At 43.8% G+C, this 19,610-nt stretch overlaps 1 protein-coding gene across 4 annotated transcripts in view; it reads left to right on the top strand.

Moving 5' to 3' along the window:
* Positions 1 to 19,610, top strand: part of LOC129811880 (disheveled-associated activator of morphogenesis 1-like) — an 85,365-nt gene that overhangs the window by 5,097 nt on the left and 60,658 nt on the right. Inside the window, exon 1 of one of the 4 annotated variants that reach the window (XM_055863588.1) lies at positions 15,390 to 15,703. The exons of 2 other annotated variants lie outside the window; for them this stretch is intronic. The gene's annotated coding sequence lies outside the window, so the exon portion shown is untranslated. Of the gene's footprint in view, positions 1 to 15,389; positions 15,978 to 19,610 lie in introns of those variants that run through there. One more of the 4 variants, XM_055863587.1, reaches the window with a different exon arrangement.

Here is a 19,610-nt window from a genome sequence, read left to right as displayed (position 1 = left end):
CTGCTAGACTTTATTGTGTGTTTTGCTTTGTGTGTATTCTAGACTTGCATATTTGCATGTGGTCGAGACAGACATAGCATAAGGCAGACATTGCATAAAGGTTGGTGGGTGGTAACACCCTTTGCACCACCCACATTAAAATTAGGCAGATAGAAGGAGCATCAGCATGTGCGGTCGGTGCATCGGGCACCATTTAGTTTTCTGCGTAGGACTAGTATGAAGTGGATGGGACTATCCCAGAGGCCTCTGTAGCCCTGCCCTGCCTCTGTAGCCCCACCCATTGAGCCCAGCCCTCTGTCCGGTGAGGCTCAACAATGGTCCAGTGTAGCTGTTTGAACATTGGGGCTGTGTGCTTCATTGGGGCTGGACAATGGTGTGTCCTGGTGTTATTCATTCTCAGGCAGAGGCGCAGCCAGCCAGTCTGTCTGTCATCCCACCCCACTTCCTCAGTGAGCCTCAGCTCCCCCTAACTCTGGTCCTCTAGCCCAGCTCCCCCTAACTCAAACCCTCCAGAGGGCTGCCTCAGTGAACCCAGCTCCCCTCGCTGCTCCACTAGAGGAGGTTGTCAGCACCCACACAGCATACACAAACGTACACCCCAAAGATGGAGAAGCTTTGCAGACTGTTTGATAGTACTTTATAGCCAACGGGCAGCTGGAAAGTGTGCCTAATGCATAAAAGAGGTTTTCTTCCTCGTTCTCCTTCTAAACTTATGTTAGTCTTTGAGTGGTTGTGACGAGCAAGCAGCTTTGAAATGTTTTCTGCTTTGAGGCTTGTGTGTATGCTTTGAATAATCTTCTGTATTTGGCGAGTGTGTTACAATACTATGCTTTGAATCGTCTTGTTTGGCAATAGGGCAGATAGAGTGTGAACAGGCATTCATCTTAGAGGTACACATTACATCACCATACTCAGAAACAATGAGACCCTCACGTACAAACTAGCCGGCTCCTACTCTTATCCCTAACTGTGAAGTAACTCGTAAGCAGTCTGAAAAGCTTAGTTGGGGCAGGAGTGAAACTATGAGCCAGAATGGTTTTCCACATGGGAAGGCCTAAATGGTTTCTTGTCTCATTTTTGACATGCTAACAAAGAGCCCAGGTGGCATTCCACTGTGAATAAGCTTGAAGAGCGTTTCTTGTTTGTCATCAACATTCCACCTCACTGACACTGTTGTTGCAAATGGCTCGAAGGGTTCCATGAGTTGAAGCAATGTGCCTTGTCATGTTGCAGTGATACGTGATCGGTATGAATGATTGCTACAGTGTCGCTTCAGTAATGTGACATGCAAAGGCGACCCAAAAAAATAGCGTTGATGTTCATAGCTACCTGGAGGCTGAAGGTTCCTCACTCCATTGTTGCTGTTTTCACAGACAACCACAGCATTTGCTCGGCCTATCAATATTATTGTGAGTGGGGCAGTTTCTGATATAGTGTGTGAGTGATTGTACTCTATATATTCATGGGGTTTCCAGATAAAGTAAACCAATGGGATTGTTTTTGTAATGTTCACAATAAGAATTGATTTCCGGTGGCACATCAAATGGAACAAAGTATTTTTTTAACCGTCTGACCGTAGGCCTATATGGGCTGTAGGTTCTTTGTAGTGCTTGAAAGGACTCTTAATATTGTGTAAGATCATTCAATATGGACATGCTGTGCATTCTATACCTGTCTCAGACTCTTTGTTCCCTGAATAAGTTGAGTTATAGGAAAGTTTTTCGGTCATATTGGTACATCTTGTCTGTCTCCTTTGGCTAGATTTTAAACAGAAGGGGGGGGTGACCTTCCACCATAAAGCACAGGTCCTCCTTAAATAAGGTCATATCCTGCTAACTGAGGTCTGAGACATCCAGGCCTGGGTATCTTTCCAACATAAAACTTACTGTAGTTATAAATGTTCATATCCTGGATCGGTGAGGAGGATGTCCGGTAGCTCTGATCCTTTCAACAGATGGAAGGAGAATTGATGGCTACTGTCTGGTCTCTGAGTCAATCAGAAGAACTGTCCATGTTGGTCAGGCGTATTGAAATCTTCAAAAGAAACTTGTACCTCCAGAGAATGAAATTTTTAACTACCTCAAGGAGGAAAAGCTCTGTCTAAAGTGTACTGCGTACTAGCCAGCCTCTGCACAGTACCCTGCCCTGAACTTGAGTCACTGTTACCTGCCAGCTACTACCCGGTACTCAACTCTGCACCTTAAAGACTGCTGCCCTATGTACAGTCGTGGCCAAAAGTTTTGAGAATGACACAAATATAAATTTTCACAAAGTTTGCTGCTTCAGTGACTTAAGATATTTTTGTCAGATGTTACTATGGAATACTGAAATATAATTACAAGCATTTCATACGTGTCAAAGGCTTTTATTGACAATTACATGTAGTTGATGCAAAGAGTCAATATTTGCAGTGTTGACCCTTCTTTTTCAAGACCTCTGCAATCTGCCCTGGCATGCTGTCAATTAACTTCTGGGCCACATCCTGACTGATGGCAGCCCATTCTTGCATAATAAATGCTTGGAGTTTGTCAGGATTTGTGGGGTTTTGTTTGTCCACCCGCCTCTTGAGGATTGACCACAAGTTCTCAATGGGATTAAGGTCTGGGGAGTTTCCTGGGCATTGACCCAAAATATCTATGTTTTGTTCCCCGAGCTGCTTAGTTATCACTTCTGCCTTATGGCAAGGTGCTCCATCATGCTGGAAAAGGCATTGTTTGTCACCAAACTGTTCCTGGATGGTTGGGAGAAGTTGCTCTCGGACGGATGTGTTGGTACCACTCTATTCATGGCTGTGTTCTTAGGCAAAATTGTGAGTGAGCCCACTCCCTTGGCTGAGAAGCAACCCCACACATGAATGGTCTCAGGATGCTTTACTGTTGGCATGACACAGGACTCATGGTAGCGTTCAACATGTCTTCTCTGGACAAGCTTTTTTCCGGATGCCCCAAACAATCGGAAAGGGGATTCATCAGAGAAAATGATTCTACCCCAGTCCTCTGCAGTCCAATCACTGTACCTTTTGCAGAATATCAGTCTGTCCCTGATGTTTTTCCTGGAGAGAAGTGGCTTCTTTGCTGCCCTTCTTGACCCCAGGCCATCCTCCAAAAGTATTTGCTTCACTGTGTGTGCAGATGCACTCACACCTGCCTGCTGCCATTCCTGAGCAAACTCTGTACTGGTGGTGCCCCGATCCCGCAGCTGAATCAACTTTAGGAGACGGTCCTGGCGCTTGCTGGACTTTCTTGGGTGCCCTGAAGCCTTCTTCACAACAATTGAACCACTCTCCTTGAAGTTCTTGATGATCCAATAAATGGTTGATTTAGGTGCAATCTTACTGGCAGCAATATCCTTGCCTGTGAAGCCCTTTTTGTGCAAAGCAATGATGACGGCACGTGTTTCCTTGCAGGTAACCATGGTTGACAGAGGAAGAACAATGATTCCAAGCACCACCCTCCTTTTGAAGCTTCCAGTCTGTTATTCGATCTCAATCAGCATGACAGAGTGATCTCCAGCCTCGTCAACACTCACACCTGTGTTATCGAGAGAATCACTGACATGTCAGCTGGTCCTTTTGTGGCAGGGCTGAAATACAGTGGAAATGTTTTTTGGGGATTCAGTTAATTTGCATGGCAAAGAGGGACTTTACAATTAATTGCAATTCATCTGATCACTCTTCATAACATTACTGGAGTATATGCAAATTGCCATCATACAAACTGAGGCAGCAGACTTTGTGAAAATTAATATTTGTGTCATTTTCAACTTTTGCCCACGACTGTACATAGTAATTGAACACTGGTCACGTTAAGAATGTTTACATACTGTTTTACCAACTTCATATGTACTGTATACATATAGGCTCATCCTATATACAGTGGGGAGAACAAGTATTTGACACACTGCCGATTTTGCAGGTTTTCCTACTTACAAAGCATGTAGAGGTCTGTAATTTGTATCATAGGTACACTTCAACTGTGAGAGACGGAATCTAAAAATAAAAACAATCCAGAAAATCACATTGTATGATTTAAGTAATTCTCCCCACTGTAACTACTGCCGTACACACATTTTCTATTCATATACTGTTTATAATGTCATTACACACTATCATATACCGTGTGTTCGGAAAGTATTCAGACCCCTTGACTTTTTCCACATTTTGTTACATTACAGCCTTATTCTAAAATTGATGAAATCTTTTTTTTCTCCCAATCTATGCACAATACCCCATAATGGCGAAGCAAAATCAGGTTTTTATAAATTTGGGAAAATGTATAACAAAAGTTTCTCCCATCTCCACAGAGGACCTATGGAGCTCTGTCATATTGACCATCGGGTTCTTGGTCACCACCCTGACCAAGGCTCTTCTCCCCCGATTGCTCAGTTTGACCGGACTGCCAGCTCTAGGATGAGTCTTGGTGGTGCTAAACTTCTTCCATTTAAGAATGATGGAGATCACTGTGTTCTATGGAACCTTCAATGCTACAGAAATGTTTTGGTACCCTTCCCCAGATCTGTGCCTCGACACATTCCTGTCTTGGAGCTCTACGGACAATTCCTTCGACCTCATGGCTTGGTTTTTGCTCTGACATGCATTGTCAGCTGTGAGACCTTTTATATAGACAGGTGTGTGCCTTTCCAAATCATATCCAATCAATTGAATTTACCACAGGCGGACTCCAGTCAAGTTGTAGAAGCATCTTTAGGATGATCAATGGAAACAGGATGCACCGGAGCTCAATTTTGAGTCTCGTAGCAACGGGTCTGAATACTTAAGGTATTTAAAAGTGTTATTTTTAATACATTTGCAGAATATTCTAAACCTGCTTTTGCTTTGTTATCATGGGGTGTGTAGATTGATGAGGAAAAAATATAATTTAATCAATTTTAGAATAAGGCTGTAACATAACAAAAAGTGGAAAAAGTCAAGGGATCTATAAGATTTGATTTTAACCAGGATTCAGACTTTGTTGGTGCTACCATACATCATGTGTTTGCACTTTGTATCCTTAATGACACTGGTTTCACCGTCAGTCTGTAGCTTGATTTACTTACACTAAATAGGCTATATAAGTTAGAGAGGTACAGAGGGAAATGTCAAGTTTGTCTCTTGCTGACTACCGCCAATCAGCTGAGAAATTGTGTGATCGGATGATCTATACATTCCTTTGAATGTTTGTATCCTGCGCACAAACAGGGACTGTGTCCCGAGTCTATACCCTTATTGTGCACTTGACCACTTTTTATTAAAAGGAAAGGACTGATGTGAAGCAATGTGGTGGAAACTCCCTATAGCCCATGCTTACACCAATCAAATACTATTTACAGTAAATATGTGCTGAGTGCATAAGTGTACACATCCCAGAGAGTTGGATGCAGGAAGGGTAAATATGTTTCTCACTGGGAACAGTGTTTGGTTATTTAAGATAATGTACAATGCCTTCAGAAGTATTCATACCCCTTTTTCCACATTTAGTTTTTATAGCCTGAATATATAAAATTGATAACATTTTGATTTCGTGTCACTGGCCTACAAACAATACCCCATTAATGTCAAAGTGGAATTATGTTTTTAGAGATGTCTACAATAAGTATTCAACCCCTTTGTTATGGCAAGCCTAAATAAGTTCTGAAGTAAAAATGTGCTTAACAAGTGTCATAATATGTTGCATGTACTCAACTTTGTTTGCAATAATAGTGTTTAACATGATTTAACATGTCTATACCCCACACATAAACTCAGCATATAAAGAAACATCTTCTCACTGTCAACTGTGTTTATTTTCAGCAATCTTAATGTGTAAATGTTTGTATGAACGACGATAAACGTGAATCCGACCATCACCTCTGGTCAGACAAAAACGCGACTCGTCAGTGAAGAGCACTTTTTGCCAGTCCTGTCTGGTCCAGTGACGGTGTGTTTGTGCCCATAGGCGACGTTGTTGCTGGTGATGTCTGGTGAGGACCTGCCTTACAACAGGCCTACTAGCCCTCAGTCCAGCCTCTCTCAGCCTATTGCGGACAGTCTGAGCACTGCTGGAGGGATTGTGCGTTCCTGTTGTAACTCGGGCAGTTGTTGTTGCCATCCTGTACCTGTCCCGCAGGTGTGATATTCGGATGTACTGATCCTGTGCAGGTGTTGTTACACGTGGTCTGCCATTGCGAGGACGATCAGCTGTCCGTCCTGTCTCCCTGTAGCGCTGTCTTGGGCGTCTCACAGTACAGACATTGCAATTTATTGCCCTGGCCACATCTGCATGCCTCCTTGCAGCATGCCTAAGGCACGTTCACGCAGATGAGCAGGGACCCTGGGCATCCTTCTTTTGGTGTTTTTCAGAGTCAGTAGAAAGGCACCTTTTTTTAATGTCCTAAGTTTTCAGAACTGTGACCTTAATTGCCTACCGTCTGTAAGCTGTTAGTGTCTTAACAACCGTTCTACAGGTGCATGTTCATTAATTATTTATGGTTCTTTGAACAAGCAGGGGAAACCGTGTTTAAACCCTTTACAATGAAGATCTGTGAAGTTATTAGGATTTTTGCGAATTATCCTTGAAAGACAGGGTCTTGGAAAAAGGGATGTTTCTTTTTTTGCTGAGTTTACAATTATCTGTAAGGTCCATCAGGCCACCTTTTGGTAGATGGGTAAAACATAGACATTGAATATACCTTTGAGCATGGTGAAGTTATTAATTACACTTTGGATGGTTTATCAATACACCCAGTCACTGCAAAGATACAGGCGTCCTTCCTAACTGAGTTGCTGGAGAGGAAGGAAACCGCTCAGGGATTTCACCATGAGGCCAATGGTGACTTTAAAACAGTTACCGAGTTTAATGGCCGTGATAAGAGAAAACTGAGGATGGATCAACATTACAGTTACTCCACATTACTACCTAAAAAACAGAGTGCAAAGAAGGAAGCCTGTGCAAGATAAAAAATATTCCGAAACATGCATCCTGTTTGCATGAAGGCACTAAAGTAAACTGCAAAAAATGTGGCAAAGAAATTCTATTTTTGTCCAGAATACAAACATTATGTTTGGGACAAATCAAACACTCTTCATATTTTCAAGCATGGTGGTGGTTGCATCATGTTATGGGTATGCTTGTCATCGAGAAGGACTAGGGAGTAAAAAAAAAAAAATGGAATAGAGCACAGGCAAAATCCTAACGGGAAACCTGGTTCAGTCTGCTTTCCAACAGACACTGGGAGACAAATTCACCTTTCATCAGGACAATAACCTAAAACACAGGGCCAAATATACACTGGACTTGCTTATCAAGACGACATTGAATGCTACTGATTGGCCTAGGAACATTTTTCAAGGCAATTTTAGTTTTAAGACTCTATGGCAAGACTTAAATGGTTGTCTAGCAATGATTAACAAACAACTTGACAGAGCGTGAAGAATTGTAAAATGTATATTTAGTATTGTACAATCCAGGTATGCAAAGCTCTTAGATTTACACAGAAAAACTCACAGCTGTAATTGCTGCCAAAGGTACTTATGTAAATTAGTCAAATTTAATTTTCAATAAATTTGCAACAATTTCTAACATGTTTTCACTTTTCCATTACGGGGTGTTGTGTGTAGATGGGTGAGACAAAAAGTAGATTTAATACATTTTGAATTCAGGCTGTAACACAACAATGTGGACTAAGTCAAGGGATATGAATACTTTCTGAAGGCGCTGTGTCTGACCGCTCACTTTAGCATGCTAATGAGGCAGCAGCCAACTGACCAAAGTGCCCTGCTGAGGACAGAGAAAGGGCACAGCCTGTGCCACAGCACGACTGGGACCCAAATAAAAGCAGTGCCATGTGTTTCAGCCAACTGTAATTCTCACAGTGGGAGGGTTTTCATGTTCTGATGTTTCATAAAACTGTTGATGATTAGTGGTGACATCCTGGTGATGTTTTCCACTATTTTAATTGATGTAATCCTATAGCTAACCAAGCTCTATCCACCACAGCAGACGTTTGTCATCATGTTTGGTACAGCTGAAAGTGTGTATGAGTGATTGTGACATTTAAGTGTTATTGATTGTGTCAGATCAAGACTCTTAGTGAGATTTGTCTCCAGGGTGTGACGATACTGCAGAGTGGTATACTACGAAGCAAGCTAGATCTATTCAGGATTTTATGAAACCAGCTTCAGTTAAATTCACATTCCAGGTCAGGCTTGGTCCGTACTACGACGGTGGATATTGCTCGTCCGCCTGCTGATAACTCTAGCAGGCTTGTAACTGTGTGTGTATGTCGCACATGGCTAGTCGAACACCAAACTCTTATTTGAGACAATGCTGAAACATGAATCCAGTGCCACATTTTTAGTTTGTGCCAAAATATTAACCACAGAAAAGTTATCTTGCAAATTCAGCAGGCTAAGGTGTGAAATAGGCTTTTAGATGTGCCGTCTTTATTTGATTATTTATCGTTAAATGCCGTCTTTAAAAAATATCTATTTTAAATTTAACTAGGCAAGTCAGCTAAGAACAAATTCTTATTTACAATGTTTGCCTACACCGGCCAAACCTGGACGACGCTGGGCCAATTGTGCGCCGCCCTATGGGACTCCCTATCACGGCCGGTTGTGATACAGCCTGGATTCGAACCACGGTGTCTGTAGTGACGCCTCAAGTACTGAGATGCAGTGCCTTAGACCGCTGCTCCACTCGGGAGTGCTTATCAATGAAAAAACACTTTGTCCTACTTCTATCCCTACTTCTTCTGTGGAACAGCTTGTTGCGTTGTGGCCATAGACCTAATCAATAGAAGGGTTTTGTAACCTCTAACCCTGGCAAGGTGACTGTTAAACTCATGGGTACACTAGAAATGGCTGCCACTCTCAACTTGAATGGGAACTGCCATCTATGGATTATACACTGAGTGTACAAAACATTAGGATCACCTTCCTAATATTAAGTTTTGCCCTCTGAACAACCTCAATTCGTCAGGGTATGGACTCTACAAGGTGTCAAGCTTTCCTCAGGGATGCTGGCCCATGTTGACTCCAATGTTTCCCACAGTCAAGTTGGCTGGTTGTCCTTTGGGTGTTGCACCATTCTTGACACACACGGGAAACTGTTGAGCGGTTAAAAACCCAGCAGCGTTGCAGTTCTTGACACACTCAAACCGGTGCGCCTGGCATCTACTCCCATACGAAGTTCAAAGGAACTTAAATCTTTTGTCTTGCCTATTCACCCTCTGAATGGCACACATACACAATCCATGTCTCAAGGCTTAAAAATCCTTCTTTAACCTGTCTCCTCCCCTTCATCTACACTGATTTGAAGTGGATTAAACAAGTGACATAAATAATAATAGCTTTCACCTGGTCAGTCTGTCATGGAAAGAGTTTATAATGCTTTGTATACGCAGTGTATGTCTGGTTGGTTGCAGCTGTCAGTTTGCAAATTTCAAAATACAATCGCGTGAAAAACTTAGTTTGGAAAGCAAATGCTGTGATTGATATTTTAACATAAAACAAATGTACAAAAATTCTCACAGAACTTTGATATAATATATTTATTCAGTCCTCAAATTTAATTGGATTATGATGCAATCTTTGCGAGTGGGAGGGTATCCGATTTCATTGGTCCTCAACTTGTGGCTCAAACACATCATTCAGGATAAATGGAGTTAGCCCTGAGTTAGCCTGCCCCGGAGCAGGTTAGTTCTGAAGGATTCATTGCCATAAAATGTACCTCGCTAAAAGGTGAGAAACTTTTGTGGTAACGGTTATCCAAAGTTGCCTTGCTAACTCCTCGAACTTGATTCGTAGTATAGGGCTCACGTAGGGGTACTGAGGTGAATGTGGCACACCTTCGATGGATTAGCCTATTCTGTCCAGGCACGCCGAGAGGGAAAAACAAGACACTCCCTTCATGGAATTGTTTGCAAAAACACAGCTTAGGTGGTTCCAAAACAATGTTGGAATGTCTGGAAGCATGCATAAAACACCACACTTGATATCACTGTCATAAAATAGTGGGTGCTATAACTCGGAAAATAAATAAATGTGATTCTTGATGACAACATAATGATGTTTCTTTCCAACATTAGGACTGTTAGCCTACGGAAGTTAAATGCGCTCCGTGTTTTTCCTACCGAGTATCGCGACACTGGTATCGTCCCGGCCCTAGTAAGTAACTTTGTTTGTCCCAAATGGCACCCTATATAGTGCACTACTTTTTTGACCAAAGTCCTATGGGCCCTGGTCAAAAGTAGTGCACCAAATAGGGAATATTGTGCCATTTGGCATGTACAGTAGTCTCCATCCACTCCAGTCAGTAAACAGCATGCTAGTGTTTCTGTGGAGGACTGACCTTTGCCCAGATAATAGCCAGCAGCATTCATGCTCATGTTTATTTTCTCAGGTAGTTGCCAAGTAAAGGAATAAAAAAGGGTTTCTCCTGCTACCAGAATATTCTTTAATGAGCAAATGGATAAGGCTCTAGATGCTTCTCTTTCTCTCTCTGCAAAGCCCTCTAGATGTACAAAGTCACATTCATTAGGCTGTTGAAAAATAACGTATCATTCGATCACAACACATACAGGGTATAATTGCCAACTAACTAGGCCACCAGAGAGCAACCTCGTCTGTGCATACTGTGCAACGAATCATTTATTAGTGGTCGTACACAAAAAGAGGGGCTTCCTGTTTAATAACTTTTGCAACATTCTCTTATAACTGGTGGTCTGGCCTACACTAGTATGTGGACATACAAAAAGGTAATTACATTGAAAAGTAGCCCATGATATCAAAAGGCACTGGAGCCATTTGTCAGCAATCTACGAACCATGAGCTATTCTATAGATTCAGCAAAGCCGCTCTCTCCTCTAGAAAAAGGACTATGTCCATGTCATAGACACAGAGCAGGGTTTGACTGCCTCCGAGAGGGAACCAGTGTTTGTCAGCAGTCACCACCCTGGGCTGGTCTGGCTATCTCAGGCTGCTTGCCCATTCTGCAGAGGCTCAGTGGCTGGCTGATACAAACTGGTCAGTGGTCAGACAGACTCACATTCCCCTGTCCATAGCCAGACAGCTATGGACAGCTCTCCCTCAGTCTCATCCACCCAGCCTGCTGCCTGCCAGGATCCTAGTAAATAACATGGCCACCATCACCGTTGTAATGAAACAAACCAGCCTTGATACATTCCCTTTCTGGGACTGACTGACACACTGTCAGTGTACAGTATGTCTATGGAGACTGTAGATGAATGCCATTGATGGACGAACGCGCACAGTCATATCACCTGTCTGCAAAAAACACTGCTCCGATTACAGATATACAGCCTTTCGATGTGATATGGGATATCCAAGCCATTTTTTTATGTAAACCAGGTTTTTAAAGACCCAATGATTTTGATCTGCTTCGTGTACATTTTTGGGAAAAAATAGCCCAATACTGGTGTCCCCCTACTTGCTGAGTAGCCCCCCGACTTGCTGAGTATTCCAACGACTTACTGTATGTAGCCCACTGAGTAGCCCCCTACTTACTGAGTAGCCCCCTACTTACTGAGTAGGCCCCTACTTACTGAGTAGCCCCCTACTTACTGAGTAGCCCCCTACTTAATGTTGCCCACTGAGTAGCCCACTACTTACTGAGTAGCCCACTACTTACTGAGTAGCCCACTACTTACTGTTGCCCACTGAGTAGCCCACTACTTACCGAGTAGCCCACTACTTACTGTTGCCCACTGAGTAGCCCACTACTTACCGAGTAGCCCACTACTTACCGAGTAGCCCACTACTTACCGAGTAGCCCCGTACTTACTGAGTATCCCACTACTTACTGTTGCCCACTGAGTAGCCCACTACTTACTGAGTAGCCCACTACTTACTGAGTAGCCCACTACTTACTGAGTAGCCCACTACTTACTGTTACCCACTGAGTAGCCCACTACTTACTGAGTAGCCCACTACTTACTGTTGCCCACTGAGTAGCCCACTACTTACTGTTGCCCACTGAGTAGCCCACTACTTACTGTTGCCCACTGAGTAGCCCACTACTTACTGTTGCCCACTGAGTAGCCCACTACTTACTGAGTAGCCCACTACTTACTGAGTAGCCCACTACTTACTGAGTAGCCCACTACTTACTGAGGAGCCCACTACTTACTGAGTAGCCCACTACTTACTGTTGCCCACTGCGTAGCCCACTACTTACTGAGTAGCCCACTACTTACTGATTAGCCCACTACTTACTGTTGCCCACTGAGTAGCCCACTACTTACTGTTGCCCACTGAGTAGCCCACTACTTACTGAGGAGCCCACTACTTACTGAGTAGCCCACTACTTACTGTTGCCCACTGCGTAGCCCACTACTTACTGAGTAGCCCACTACTTACTGATTAGCCCACTACTTACTGTTGCCCACTGAGTAGCCCACTACTTACCGAGTAGCCCACTACTTACCGAGTAGCCCACTACTTACCGAGTAGCCCACTACTTACCGAGTAGCCCCCTTACTTACCGAGTAGCCCCCTTACTTACCGAGTAGCCCCCTTACTTACCGAGTAGCCCCCTTACTTACCGAGTAGCCCCCTTACTTACCGAGTAGCCCCCTTACTTACCGAGTAGCCCCCTTACTTACCGAGTAGCCCCCTTACTTAGCGAGTAGCCCCCTTACTTACCGAGTAGCCCCCTTACTTACCGAGTAGCCCCCTTACTTAGCGAGTAGCCCCCTTACTTAGCGAGTAGCCCCCTTACTTAGCGAGTAGCCCCCTTACTTACCGAGTAGCCCACTACTTACCGAGTAGCCCACTACTTACCGAGTAGCCCACTACTTACCGAGTAGCCCACTACTTACCGAGTAGCCCACTACTTACCGAGTAGCCCCTTACTTACTGTAGCCCACTACAGTACTTATTGAGTAGCCCACTACAGTACCTACTGAGTAGCCCACTACAGTACCTACTGAGTAGCCCACTACAGTACCTACTGAGTAGCCCACTACAGTACCTACTGAGTAGCCCACTACAGTACCTACTGAGTAGCCCACTACAGTACCTACTGAGTAGCCCACTACAGTACCTACTGAGTAGCCCACTACAGTACCTACTGAGTAGCCCACTACAGTACCTACTGAGTAGCCCACTACAGTACCTACTGAGTAGCCCACTACAGTACCTACTGAGTAGCCCACTACAGTACCTACTGAGTAGCCCACTACAGTACCTACTGAGTAGCCCACTACAGTACCTACTGAGTAGCCCACTACAGTACCTACTGAGTAGCCCACTACAGTACCTACTGAGTAGCCCACTACAGTACCTACTGAGTAGCCCACTACAGTACCTACTGAGTAGCCCACTACAGTACCTACTGAGTAGCCCACTACAGTACCTACTGAGTAGCCCACTACAGTACCTACTGAGTAGCCCACTACAGTACCTACTGAGTAGCCCACTACAGTACCTACTGAGTAGCCCACTACAGTACCTACTGAGTAGCCCACTACAGTACCTACTGAGTAGCCCACTACAGTACCTACTGAGTAGCCCACTACAGTACCTACTGAGTAGCCCACTACAGTACCTACTGAGTAGCCCACTACAGTACCTACTGAGTAGCCCACTACAGTACCTACTGAGTAGCCCACTACAGTACCTACTGAGTAGCCCACTACAGTACCTACTGAGCAGCCCACTACAGTACCTACTGAGCAGCCCACTACAGTACCTACTGAGCAGCCCACTACAGTACTTACTGAGTAGACCCCTACTTATTATAGCCCACTGAGGAGCTCCATTTGCTTACTGAGTAGCCCACTACTTACCTTGTAGTCAGTATAGTGGAGTACTCTAAATGTACATTGATATGAGTCAAATGGGTGAGGTACACCCATCTAGAATGATGTCAAAAGTGCTAGGTCTCAACCAAAGGAACTGTCACTTTGTAGACATTTAAAATATTGTCATTTTTCTTATTTAAAAAAATAAATAATTATGTTGACATCCATGAGAATCAGATGCAGTGTTTCTTGACAGAGGACAGAGATGAAACATCAACAACCATTTAGAACCTCCCTCACCATACAACATTCATCTTTATATAATGTTGGTGTATAAATACAGGGTTAGATCAGATAATGTTAATACTGCCAAAGGAGGAAAGAATTACAGCCGTGGATGGAAAGAAACTCTGTCTGTGTATGAAATTTGAAATGATTCAATTAAATAAATGGTAATGGCTATGATTAGCCCAAAGTGATTAACCACTTGAATCACGATCTAAGTCAAAACATCACTGGTGGTGGTTGGTTGGAAATGTAGTCTTAAAGCCACCTAATAGAAAGGATTACCTCAGACGCAGATGTGTGTGTCAGACAGACTGGACAGGATGGTAATGTGATATGTTCTTGGAGAGGAAAGCCCTCATCACTGCCTTGATGGGTAAGTATTCTGGGAAAATTATAGGACATGAACTCTGCCTCTCTCTGTCTGGTGGATGGAAGGCAGGACGACAGCCATTGTAGCGCAATGTACAGTATGTATAGTCTGTGAAATGATCAATTGTTGGTGATAGTATTGTAGCTCAATATACTTTAGTCTGTACAATTATTAATTGTCCATGATAGATACACGTTTTGGTATGCGATTTCAACCTCTTACAAAATAGTTCCTGCTTAGTGAAACCCAATATGAACAGATGGATGATCCATGTCACTAAGGGTATTGATCTTTCTCTCAGCAGAGTCAGTAGAGCAGGAAATGGTTCAGACTCACAACACAATTGCCCTTGATTCTGGTTATAATACTGAATGCACTGCATGGACTATCATCAGCTATCTGTTTTGAACTGGCTGCTGTAAATATCCACATTCCTTCCCATTGTCTCATTTTAGAAGCCTAGTAGAAGGTGTGTTATGTCAGTGAGGGCGTCCTTTTCAGTGATGGTCGTCAGTGGCATATGAATACAAATAATCTTGAAACTATTGGGATAAAAGCTTTATATTATCAGTGCACATCTGCTACCTTAATGTTATCCTCTCCAGCTGTTGTCCTAAGCTTAGGTTTGTAAACTCTCTTCATGAAACAGGGCTGTGCAGGATGAAAACAATGAAATGACGCTGAGGAACACACACAGAAGCCTGTGGGAACATTTCATTTGGAGCTATCAGCTATCCTATATCACACAGACATGCAAACATGCACACACACACACACAACCTCTCTAAGATATCTCTCCCGTGATCCAACATTCACACTCACTCGGAACTCGACTTGGAACAGAAAGAAAGCTGAGAGCAGTGGGAGGAGCCCAGCTCTGACTCTCTCCAATAGAAATACGGCTGGTCACTGGGGGGGGGGCGGGGGGGTTGGGGGGTGGCAGGCCCGGGGAGGAGGGCTGGCTGACAGAAGCGGCAGCAGGAGCCAACATCTGTGTGTTTGTGTGTCTCTGTCCGTAGTCTCAGACCAGTCTGGACTGGCTGCCTCTGTGCTCTGTGTAGCCAGTTCGACAGATTGTTTCACCGTGGAGACTTTACGGGATTGGAGTGAGACTTTTCTTGGATAGATTGATAGCTCCCAGTGAGACAGTTCTGTGTGATGGATAGTTTGTGACTGATCGGGAGATCTTTTGGGAGCACACACGGGTCCTGTAGCCTACAGTAGTTGGCTCGACTCTACAGCTACGTGACCACGCTTCACTGACTCAACCCATGGATGTCATAATGCTATGTCCAAGCTGAAGAGGTCTGTGTCTTTTCTGGTAGCTCTTCTGGATGAGGCTGGAGCTGGATGCGTTTCTCTCCTGTTCTGTGATGGTGTGATCTCACTGCTTGAGTTGTAGGAAGCCCTATATTCAGCGCCTTTCACACTTTCTAGTCTCTACTATCTCTGTCTGCCTGCCTGTATAGAGCAGAGCAGGCCTCGCTCTTTACTGTGGAGCTTGCTTAACTGCCTGGACTGGACATTATAGCATGGATGTTTAATCATATAAGTGGATCTATTGCTGTTGTGTATAAAGGTAAGATTGTTAACATCTTTCTAATTGAAAGAGAAACAAAACTCTTCTGGCTGTATATTATTCTAGGCCAAACAACAAGGTAACAACAACCACTAGTAGCATAGTAATGGATCACAGTGGAAATCTGTGGCTGCTTCTGTTTCATTATGGACAACTAACTGTTAGGGAAGTATGAGTAGTAGGCTACAGGCACAGTGGAATTTGACTCCCTCTGTATTTAGGCAGGTTTGTGCTCAGAATGTGTGTGTCCTGTGACTCAATGGAAAACAACACTCCGTCTGTCTCTATGAGGTGTGAACTGTGAACCCTGAACAGAAAAACTATTATGAATGGAATGAGACTCGAATACATGACTGCCCAGGGTGTGCTAACAAATGCACGCACACACACACAGCTTGCATGTCGGGTTGTTTATCATAAGTGCACCACTGCACTGTTGTTTTTAGGACGTCTGGGTGTCATTGTGGTTTTTCTAGTAGTTTTTACCAGTGTTATGTTTGTGACTGGAACTCTGGTCTGGCAATTGCCTTGACTTTGTGTGTTTAAATAAGGTGGAGTTTTTCATAACAGCAAAGTGAGTACTAGGGCTAGGCTGTGAGAAAGGTAAGAAATGTCAAGTCAATGGGGCCAGGAACTTTGGCCTTGTTCTGGCCTGACTGTTCTGAGTTAGTAGTTGGCATATCACTACTTTCCAATGAAGAGGGAGGGCAATGGCCAGTTGGCTGTGTCATGATTGAATATATCCTCCTTAGTTGCTTAATAACACATCTGTTTCCATGTGGATGGATGGCTGAATGGATGCCGTTAGACGCTTAGCCCCTGTATGATTACTCAGGAAGCAGCTCCGGTCTGTGCTGTCCCCCCCCCCCCCCCCCCCCCCCCCACACAGCCCAGAGACTCCCACCCATCTCTGATTGGCAGCTGGGGGCCCCATGCATCCGAAGCTTAGCCTGGAAAAAGTCATTACTCACACTGGTCCCTGTTCAATCCCAGCGACTCATCCTGCTGGATTAGCACATGTAATGCAGGGCACTGAATCGGAAACAGCCCTGGCAACAAGGGAAGAGGGCGGGGGTTATCCAAGGTCCTGTGGAAGAGGATGAGCTCAGAAAATCGAATGAAATCAAATATTATTCATCACATGCTTCGTAAACAACAAATGTACACTAACAGTGAAATGCTTACTTACAGGCCCTTCCCAACAATGCAGAGAGAAAGAAAACTAATAAACGTAATAATAAATACACAATGAGTAACGACAGCTTGGCTATATACATTTGAAGTCGGAAGTTTACATACACCTTAGCCAAATACATTTAAACTCAGTTTTTCACAATTCCTGACATTTAATCTTAGTCAAATTCCCTGTCTTAGGTGAAATATCAGAATAATAGTAGAGAGATTTATTTCAGCTTTTATTTCTTTCATCACATTCTCAGTGGGTCAGAAATGTACATACACTCAATTAGTATTTGGTAGCATTGCCTTTACATCGTTTACCTTGGGTCAAACGTTTTGGGTAGCCTTCCACAAGCTTCCCACAATAAGTTGGGTGAATTTTGGCCCATTCCTCCTGACAGAGCTGGTGTAACTGAGTCAGGTTTGTAGGCCTCCTTGCTCGCACATGCTTTTTCAGCTCTGCCCACAACTTTTCTATAGGATTGAGGTCAGGGCTTTGTGATGGCCACTCCAATACCTTGACTTTGTTGTCCTTAAGCCATTTTGCCACAACTTTGGAAGTATGCTTGGGGTCATTGTCCATTTGGAAGACCCATTTGCGATCAAGCTTTAACTTCCTGACCGATGTCTTGAGATGTTGCTTCAATATATCCACATAATTTCCAGCCTCATGATGCCATCTATTTTGTGAAGTGTACCAGTCCCTCCTGCAGCAAAGCACCCCCACAACATGATGCTACCACCCCCGTGCTTCACGGTTGGGATGGTGTTCTTCGGCTTGCAAGCCTCCCCCTTTTTCCTCCAAACATAACAATGGTCATTATGGCCAAACAGTTATATGTTGTTTCATCAGACCAGAGGACATTTCTCCAAAAAGTACGATCTTTGTCCCCATGTGCAGTTGCAAACCTTTCAGGTTACGTCGATATAGGACTCGTTTTACTATGGATATAGATACTTTTGTACCTGTTTCCTCCAGCATCTTCACAAGGTCCTTTGCTGTTGTTCTGGGATTGATTTGCACTTTTCGCACCAAAGTACGTTCATCTCTTGGAGACAGAACGCGTCTTCTTCCTGAGCGGTATGGCAACTGCGTGGTCCCAAGGTGTTTATACTTGCATACTATTGTTTGTACAGGTGAGTGGTACCTTCAGGCGTTTGGAAATTGCTACCAAGGATGAACCAGACTTGTGGAGGTCAACAATTTATTTTTGGCTGATTTATTTGGATTTTCCCATGATGTCAAACAGAGGCACTGAGTTTGAAGGTAGGCCTTGAAATACATCCACAGGTACACCTCCAATTGACTCAAATCATGTCAATTAGCCTATCCGAAGCTTCTAAAGCCGTGACATTTTCTGGAATTTTCCAAGCTGTTTAAAGGCACAGTCAACTTAGTGTATGTAAACTTCTGACCCACTGGAATTGTGATACAGTGAAATAATCTGTCTGTAAACAATTGTTGGAAAATATACTTGTGTCATGCACAAAGTAGATGTTATAACCGACTTGCCAAAACTATAGTTTGTTTACAAGAAATTTGTGGAGTGGTTGAAAAAGGAGTTTTAATGACTCCAACATAAGTGTGTGTAAACTTCAACTGTATCTGTTGCAGTGGCATTCTGTATAACATTGGGAGATAGCTAGGATATTGCTGAACAAGAGGGTGGGATCAGGTAGGTGTGTGTGTGTGTGTGTGTGTGTGTAACTCCAGTCCTGCAGGGACCAGGGACTCTCTGCCCTTTTGGTTATTTAATGAGAGGGATGGAGGCATCCCCCTAGGGGCTTTAAACTATGACCCCTTTAGCATTGCCCAGGGGAAATAAGGGCAGATTGGCCTGTCGGCACCCTGCTAATATTGATCTCAGCAACTCTCTAGACCCGGACTGCTCCAATCTGCAGTCTGAGCGATCTGATTCCAATTGCATTCTGTCAGGAGAGCCCCAAAATACCCCGACCAAAATCAATTCCAAATGGCCCCTACTCCAACCAAAATGTAACACACATGTCACTTGCTAGGCTATATGACTTGTATGTCTGCGTCCCAAATGGTACTCTATTCCCTATGGGCCCTGATCAAAACGAGTATACTACATAGGGAATAGGGAACAATTTGGGATGCAGCCCTGGTTTGTTTTCATATCCTGTGAATGGGAAATTGCCCCTTACCTCAGATACAGACACACGCGTCTCTATTTCTGTCCTTGTTTACTTTCCTCACCCAGTGGTTCGAATGCTGGTGTCTAGATCATCTCCAGTATAATGGGATCTGACAATCAGATGAGCTAGTTTTCCATCCATGCAGTGAGTGAATGTGTCACATGGTAAAATGTGCGTGTTTTTATAAATCTAGTATCTACTGTTGCGCCGAGCTACGAGTACTAGGTAGACACACTTTACTTCCATTTGATTACATATTGATGCCGGTTAAATCGTTTAGTGGATTTGCTGGGT

The sequence above is a fragment of the Salvelinus fontinalis genome, chromosome 15 (genome assembly GCF_029448725.1).
Source record: "Salvelinus fontinalis isolate EN_2023a chromosome 15, ASM2944872v1, whole genome shotgun sequence".
Classification (NCBI taxonomy): domain Eukaryota; kingdom Metazoa; phylum Chordata; class Actinopteri; order Salmoniformes; family Salmonidae; genus Salvelinus; species Salvelinus fontinalis.
Note: the sequence above shows the minus strand (reverse complement) of the source record. Positions and strands in the feature narration are given on the sequence as shown.